The sequence below is a fragment of the Camelina sativa genome, chromosome 12 (genome assembly GCF_030686135.1).
Source record: "Camelina sativa cultivar CO46 ecotype springtype chromosome 12, ASM3068613v1".
Taxonomy (NCBI): domain Eukaryota; kingdom Viridiplantae; phylum Streptophyta; class Magnoliopsida; order Brassicales; family Brassicaceae; genus Camelina; species Camelina sativa.
The window spans coordinates 28,999,517-29,008,080 of NC_141891.1; the positions used below are offsets into that span (position 1 = coordinate 28,999,517).

Genomic DNA, 8,564 nt, shown 5'->3' on the forward strand with positions numbered 1-8,564 from the left:
AAAAAAAAAAAAGTATGTTATCATTGATATTGTTATCTCTCGGAATCTCTTATCGATATTTTCTGATGAATGTCTCTTTTGAGAAAGTTGTTGAAGTTAATAACTCAGTAACCTTGAAAATTGAGATCCTTAATCTCCCTAAATTTTCTTCTTTTTCTTTCAATACACATTAATATTCGTAGAAAATAATCTTTAAGATCTCTTATGAAGGTGCAACTGTTAATCACACTTTGTGAAGAAAATAGTGTAGAATCAATAAACCAATAACGCAATATTTTAATAAAATGATAAAACGAGGTACCTTCATAATTTCATTTTATTTGAAATGCTTGACCATGAGATTTCATTGATTTCATAAAAATCTTGGACCCAATATAACTGTTAACTTTCAAAGATTTTAAATTACTTTTGAAAAATATGTAAGCCTCCACTCTCCAGTGCTCCCTTTATGGTGACGGTGCCTAAGACCTGATCTGATATTGCTTTGCTAGGAGGAAACATTACTTAAAAAGATTTCATGTGACGAGTTCTGTTTCGTTCGTTGCAAAATTACCTAGCAGTCGCATTGTGAATGACATGAACAGTTTATCTTAGGAAGATTGCCAGCAAGAATTTTTTTGTTTTTTTCTTTCTTCCCATATATATTAACTTTATCGGAAGTAACAAAGGGGTCAAAGAATGATATTGAATCTAGATGAAAAAAGAAGGAACAATTACATTGAATCTAGATGAAAAAAAGAAGAAGAAAAGAATGATAGTAAGCAGAGAAATCATCATCACTAAAATTAGTGTTGAATACATTGTTGGATCTCCCTTGGATTCGTCTAACTAATGCAAATCGTTCTCAAATCGATCCCAATTATTGTACCTTCTAGGCTTCAAGTATCTTATTAGGGAATATTATGTGAATATTTAGATATATGTTAGTTTTCGTATTATCTCGTGATATTGTATCTTGTAAGCCAAGTCTCGAATATTTTCAGGGCTTGTACTCCTATGTATAAATACTCTTTGAGAGGTTGAATGAATAGAACAACTTTCCTGACTACCAATATTATATTCTCATGGTAGCTATCTAAATATTCACTTAATATACCCTAATATATATCTTTATTTGCTAACAAAATTAGTCTTGTTCAAAAATCCCCCGCACAAAACTTAAATGATGCTAATTACTTCAGTAAAACAAAAGTTTAGTATGATTATCAAACCCAGAAAGTTCAATATGATGATTGAATGTATATTTTTACATTTTGTGAATATTATGAATATTGTAAAATTAAACCTAGGCTGAATAATTATGTAACTCAAACTTTTGTAGAAATTTATTAATTGATAATAAAAAAAAATTAAAAAAAAAGTTTAGTTTAGTTTGATGTTCTTGTGCTAGTTTTATGTAAATAACTTGACATAATAGTTTTCTTCATTGTTTATGTTAAAAAAAAAACATTTGGTATTGACTTGATTTCGACGTAATGTTCTTTCTTGTAGACCATTTCCAATGGTTTTTCCTATTTTTTTCTTTTCTATAATAGAAAAACTCTATAATAGAGGTGAGTTTTACTCCAACTCAACTCTATTCTCATTTCTAAAATAGAGATTACTATTTTTTCCTCTATATATTGAGGAACTAGCGGACAATATAAAAATCTTTATTTTAGAGATGAAAATAGAGATGGGTTAGAGCAAAATTGACTCTAAAATAGATTGTTATATTTTTTTACTATTTATAGAGAAAAAAATAGAGATGGATTGGAGATGCTATTAAAATTGTTATATTTTTTAGAAAGAACTACTCAAATGTTATCCAAAAGTTGGTTTATTCCTCATATCTAACAATCTTCTAAAATTGCTCAAATGTTTAGTGTCCTAGGTGTAATTACAATTTACCTCTTGGGTTTAGTTTTTCGATTTTGATTAAAAAAATAAAAAATACACATCAGCAAATTAAAATACACATCATTTTCGATTTTCCACGTCACAACCCGAAAAAAGAAAAACTTAACGGCTGAGTTATAGTATTTACAGGAAGACAAAAGGTCTCGTCGATTCATATGATGGCTGAGTTATAATGTTTTGTGGCTAAGTTATCATAAGAAATAATCTAAAAGCAAACAGTTGATTTATATTACTTGACGGCTGAGTTATAGTATTTACGGGAAAACGAAAGGTCTCGTCGATTCATATGGCGTCTGAGTTAATGCTTTGTGGCTGAGTTATCACAAGGAATAATCTGAAAGCGGAAACGAAATGTCTCGTCGATTAATATGACGGCTGAGTTATAATGCTTGACGCATGAGTTATTGCACAAAATAAAACAAATGTATTACAATAATACTGCATTGGACAAGTTTTCGCATTGTCCGAACTTGTTTACATCGAGAGCATGCGTTTAGCTCATGGCTAAATGCGTCCAATCCGTAGTCTTCAAGAACAAGCTCCACAAGCTTGTCGTGTGTTGTGCCTCCATCTATCTGCACAACTATACACCCTCTATCGTTGGTGTTAAATACGCATCTCTGTTTCTTTACCCAATTACCGGAAACAACTAGTACCGGAACTGGATCTATGAAATAAAATGAAGAACAAGGTGAAGAAGAAGTAGAAGAACAAGGTGAAGAAGAAGGTGAAGAAGAAAGTGAAGAAGAAGTAGAAGAACAAGGTGAAGAAGAAGGTAAAAACCATGTAAGAACAAGAGTCGAAGGAACGACGTTTCGTATTTCCGAAGAAGAAAGATGATGTCATGGAATGCTGACATGGATGATGCGTCTAACGTGGCAAGTCAGCCATCAAACAAATTATAATTCAGCCTAAATAAAACTCAGCCATAAATTATAACTCAGTCACAACATGAATAACATTATAGTAATTAAAAAACAAAAAAATGGCAGCCAAATTCAGCCGCTTCATCAACAGAAAATATGTAACTCAGCCGTATCGTTTAATAAGTCAGCCGTAACTGAATAATATTCTAGTAATTAATCTTTTGCTACTAAGTCAGCCGTGAAATGGCCGAGTTGTATGATAAGTCAGCCTATCACGGCTGAGTTATAGTTTTTAACCATAACTCAGCCGTAACTACATCTCATAAGTCAGCCGTTTTTCATAACTCAGCCACCCGGAAAAGGTTAATTCAGCCGTGTCGTAGTGATAACTCAGCCAAAATTTTGACAACTCAACCATCGGGTGAAAACTCAGCCGTAACGCTTGGCTGAGTTATGCTCTAAGTCAGCCGTAACGCTTGGCTGAGTTATGCTCTAAGTCAGCCGTCCGCTCTTAATCAAATATTTTTTCCATAAATCAGCCGCAACATACCTATAACTCAGCTGTCATTACCTCTGTAACGCGTTACGGCTGAGTTATTTAATACACTGATATGCTCAAATTAAACCCTAGTGCTACTCTCTCAAATTAAGAGATCAATTGTAGTACTTAGGGATCGAATCCACAAGAACTCTAGATTCACACAATAGATATAATAATCTTTTAATTATGCTAAACAGAAATATTGTAATTAAACTGCAAAATAAAACAGAAAACAAAAGAGTTGTAAATTCAGATGGATGAAACGTTAGGCCTAGGGAAATTCTCAGGAAATCATGGAAAATCATATCAATTAATTAAGCAAGTAGGATTCAATAATTAAGCAGCGTTCTTGAACTCTAAACACAATTGTAAAATAAATCAGTTCTCAATGCAAATATTATCTAAATTTAAAACCAGAAAATCTAAATCTCTTTGCAAAATTTTAGGTTGAAAATCAGCAATAAAATCAAGTTTAGATAAGTCACAAAATTAGTAAATCAAATCTCTTTGCAAAAAGTATTTTGCTCACCAAATGTTTTTGTCAAGAAAATCAATTATATTCTCATATCAATCAATAATCCTAAGATCTAAATCCAGATGACTAATCAAATATCTAGCATTAAAAACAACCTATGGTGAAGAACAAGAAAGATAATGAATCATAAATAAACAGATCTAACAATCCATGAAATCCTTAATGAGAAACCCTAAACCTAACAAGCAGATCTACTCAGACATAATTGTAAGAACACAAATCATGAATAAAATAGATAGCATTAAGAGATTAAAGGGGGAAGAAAATGAGTTCTGAATCTTCTCTGAAGGAATCTTGATTCTTCTCTCCAAAATCTCTCAGGGTTTTGCTCTCAAAAGTTGCAGGGAAAATAAAGCTTAGGTCTAAACAATGACCATAAAAATCCTATTTATATTCCTAAACACGTCCAAGGACTAATGATGCAAATATGGAAAACTTTGGGGCACCTTTGTAAATCTTCAAAACTTGTGGAAAAACTTCCAATTTCTTCTTTGGCTCTGCATCAATCGACACCATCACTTGCATCGGTCGATGCGTACTTCTGAATTTGTCTCTCAACTTCGTAGCTCAGCCTCAATGCTTGATTAAGCTCCAAATCTTCCTATTTAGCTCCATTATGCTCTCATCCATGCTAAATCCTATAAAGACTCAAAAGACTCTAAAAATACCAAAAAGATTCTACAAATAAGACTTATATCATGGCTAAAAATACCTAAAAACCATGATATATCAACTCCCCCAGATTTAGCATTTGCTTGCCCTCAAGCAAAGCATAAACTTAGCCCTGTGAAAGAGGTTTGAAAACGCAGGAATTCATTTTCTTTTTAAAGTAATGCCATGATCATCCAAACCATAATCCATATGCTTAGCTGATAAATCCAAATCGAACCACCATGTACTTCTCCGTTGACTTTCATAGCATCCCAAATTCAAACCAAATTTCACTACTTCCTCCATTAAGCCTTCATCGGTGGGTCTCATCAATTTGATCAATATCATGAACCTTCTAGACGCATTCCCGTACAATACCATAACAAGCAAGACATATCTTTTACCACATGTGGTACTCTTTCTCTCCCCCAGACTAATTCTATTTTATCTTCCTTAGAGCTTTGCTTTGTTTTTTTTTTTTTTTTTTTTTTTTTTTTTTTTTTTTTTTTTATCAAAATTGTAGGCGAATAATGGGGTCGTCGGTAATTTACCTACCCATCGCTTCCAAGCTTTGTATGATCATTTGACTCAAGAGTAGAATAATGAGGTCACAGGTAATTTACCTACCTCTCTAAACTGACCAAAATCATCTCATCTTTTATTCTATTTTTTTTTTTTAACAAAGCTCTCAGGATTTTTTTAACTTCAATAAGGGAGAGGAGTACCATTTTCTTTTGTAACCTTACTTGTCAGGTATGAACAAGGCATCAAACTCTATGAACATCAATCTCCTTGATGAGGTAAAAAGAAAAGTACAGAAATTACCTCAAGCTTTTATGGATTCTGTTGGAAATTCGAATATCTTTGGTTCACTGGTCAGCCATTGGATTTTTCATTAGTCGGATTTGTGGATTCAATATGTAGCATTAATAAATCAAGCCAGTACACTAAAAAGAAAAATCATAGTTCCCAACAAAATTTTGACTAAATAAAACCATTTTTTTTTGGACTAACGCTCAAAAACAAAAACGTAGTTAGTAACTATCTCCCCCAGACTTAAACAACACTGTCCCCAGTGTTATCAAGTAAGAGATTGACGAATAAATAAAAATAAATGAAAATCAAAAGAAAAATGAAAAAGAAAAACCTACTAGTGGGTTGCCTCCCACTAAGCGCTTGTTTTCAGTCATTAGCTTGACTGTGTCGGATCTCAGGCATCCGGTGGATCGGAACATGGCAATGAATGCTTCCGAGAGAATGTCCTCTTCATCCAAGGGGGTGTGTAGGCAGTATGTGCATGAGATCTGCCAAGGATGTGAGGAACATGACCAGGGCAGGACTGAGGTATGGTTGGCTTTCTTTTATGTCCTGCAAAATTATCAACAGAAGAAACAAGTGCTCTACGATAATCTCGTGGCTTGGTTAACTGCACAACAGTTTTTGTACCTTTCAAATTCTTATTCATGAATGGAGAAGGTTTGGGAGAAGGAGATGCATACCTTGGCCTTACCTGCGGGTTCTGGACTGTGGAATGGTGAGATTTCAGCTTTATAACTGGTCTAGGACTTGCAGCTAAGGAATCAACTCGAGAATCTTCGGTTTTAGACAAGTCCGAACTGGCTCCGGAAGGTGTGTCGATCGATGCTACATCTGCATCGATCGATGCTTGGTCTGTAACTCGTGTTTCTTCAACGATTATGCAGATTTCCTTAGCAATCCGTGTTTCCATTACAAAAACATCATCTACAAGCGACTTGTCATGGATCAGAACCTCATCATGGTCTCTAGTAATGATTTGATGATCCCCACTCCAATCTTCAAGCTTAACAGCTTGCTTACTCACTTTCTCAACAGTCTCCAACTCTTTGACATACCCAGCAGTAATGTCTTCATGAAGTTCTATGAGCAGATCATCATCAGAAGCAATTTTCACAGAAAATGTCTGACCATCAATAGTGGGAGCTCTTCTCAGCTTGTCCATCTCAAAGCTCATGACCAAATAATCCACATTCAGAGATATGTGTCCCTTCTTTACATCTATGATAGCACCAGCTGTAGCCAAGAAAGAGCGTCCTAAGATTAGAGGATCACTTGGCTCTTTGTCATACTTCAACACCACAAAGTCAGTAGGAATCATGCAATCTCCAATCTTGATTGGAATATCCTCTAAGACACCTTCAGGAATTCTGCGGGATCGATAAGCTAAGATAAAAGAGATCTTAGTTGGCTTGAAATCCGTCATCCCAAGTCTCATAGTAACAGAATGGGGCATCAGGTTAATACTAGAGCCAAGATCGCAAAGAGAGTGGCGAAACCTTCCTGTGGAGATAGAGCAATCTAACACAAAACTTCCTGGATCTGGTAACTTCTCTGCAATCCTACTCTGAATCACTGCACTTACTTCCTTAGAGACAACCACCTCCTGCTTCTTATCCTTCTTCCTCTGTGGAGGCTGCTTCAACATAATTGAGCTGGCATCCTTTGTAAGCAGTGCTCCTTCCTCAGGACTCAAACCATTAGTGACCATTCTCTTGACATACTGCTTAATCCCAGGAGAAAACTTGACAGCATCAATCAAAGGCATCTCTATCATCACCTTGTCCATCATAGCCTTGCATCTAGCTTCCTCAAGCTCCTGCTTAGACCTCCTAGGCTTAGGAAAAGGAACCTTAGGCTTATATGCTTTTTCTGAATCAGATGGTGGAACTAGAACAGAAACCGTAGCTGTCTGTGGGGGGGGGGGGGGGGGGTTGTCGATAGATGCGCTGACATTGTGTCGACCGACGCTTGATTGAGTTTGCATCGATCAATGCTCTTGTGTAGTGTCGATCGATGCTAGATCAACTAACGTATCTTCATCTCCTTCCTTCACCAAATCGCATTACAAGCATGCTTGGGGTTCGACTCTGTTCTTTTAGAAAAAAATTCCTCTTGTCTTTTAACAGACCCAGCAGTATGAATCACTTGATTCTCCAGCTTCTTGGCATGAGTGTTTAATGCATCAAACTTCCCAGTCAGCTCAGTGTATACAGAATCAATCTTCCCATTGAAGTCTACAGTTAACTTCTGTTGACCTTCTAAAATCTGTCCAATCATTGATTCCATCTTGCTCTCTGAATTGGGTGGAGGGAGAGGTTGGTAAGAAGAAGAACCATAGTTCCTAGTGAAGTTGTTGTTTGGATTTCCTGTGAAGGAATTCTTCTGACCAAATCTCTGATTTTGATACCCAGCTCCATACACATAGTTGACATCTTCTTCTGTAGTCTCTGGCTTTGGCTCAAAAATCTCAACATCTTCAGCAAAATGGACTGACTTCTTACCCATAAGAAGATTGTGTACTGAATCCAGCTTAGCATTAAAAGAAGCTAGCTGGTTTGAATCGAACTCTCCATGCAGTCTCTTTCTTTCAGCATCAGCTATTTTAGTGCTATTGCTAGAAGCCAAATTCTCAATCAAAACTTCAGCATCTTCTGGAAATCTTGTCTTGAAGTTCCCATAACTTGCAGCATCCAAAGCTAACTGATACTTCCAGTCACACCCTCTAAATAAGATATTCAACAGTTGTACCCTTGAAAAACCATGGTGTGGACAGTCCCTCTGATAAGCTTTGAATCTCACCTAAGCTGCCTTGAAAGCTTCATCATGTCCTTGCTTGAATGAAGAGATCTTGACTTTCAGCTCATCTGACATTGCATCATCATAGAAGTGGTTAAGGAAAGCCACCTTAATTTGTTGCCAAGATGTCAAAGATCCAGCTGGCAACTGTTTTAACCAGTGAGATGCTTCTCCTGCAAGTGAGTATGGGAAGAGCTTGCAGTAGATGAAGTCTTCAGTCACTCCATTAGCCTTGATACTGGTCACAAGATCCTCAAAATGCTCAATGTGGTCTAAAGGCTTTTCATTGGGCAGGTTAGAGAAAGGTCTCTGCCCAACTAGTTGAAAGTAAGCAGGTTTCAACTCAAAATCATTCCTCTGGAATGGAGGAGGAACAATAGCAGACCGGTTCTCATACACAAGATCAGCCCGGTTGTAGTCAGCAATTGTCCCGATCAAGTCTCGGTTGTGCTCCTGT

The 8,564-nt window shown here is 36.1% G+C and overlaps 1 non-coding gene across 1 annotated transcript; it reads left to right on the top strand.

Annotated features, from left to right (window-relative positions):
• The first annotated feature begins 8,066 nt into the window (after positions 1–8,066).
• On the top strand, positions 8,067–8,173 carry LOC147931030 (small nucleolar RNA R71). Its single transcript, XR_015576920.1, has one exon. It is a non-coding gene; the product is annotated as a small nucleolar RNA R71 (small nucleolar RNA).
• The last annotated feature ends 391 nt before the right edge of the window (positions 8,174–8,564 follow it).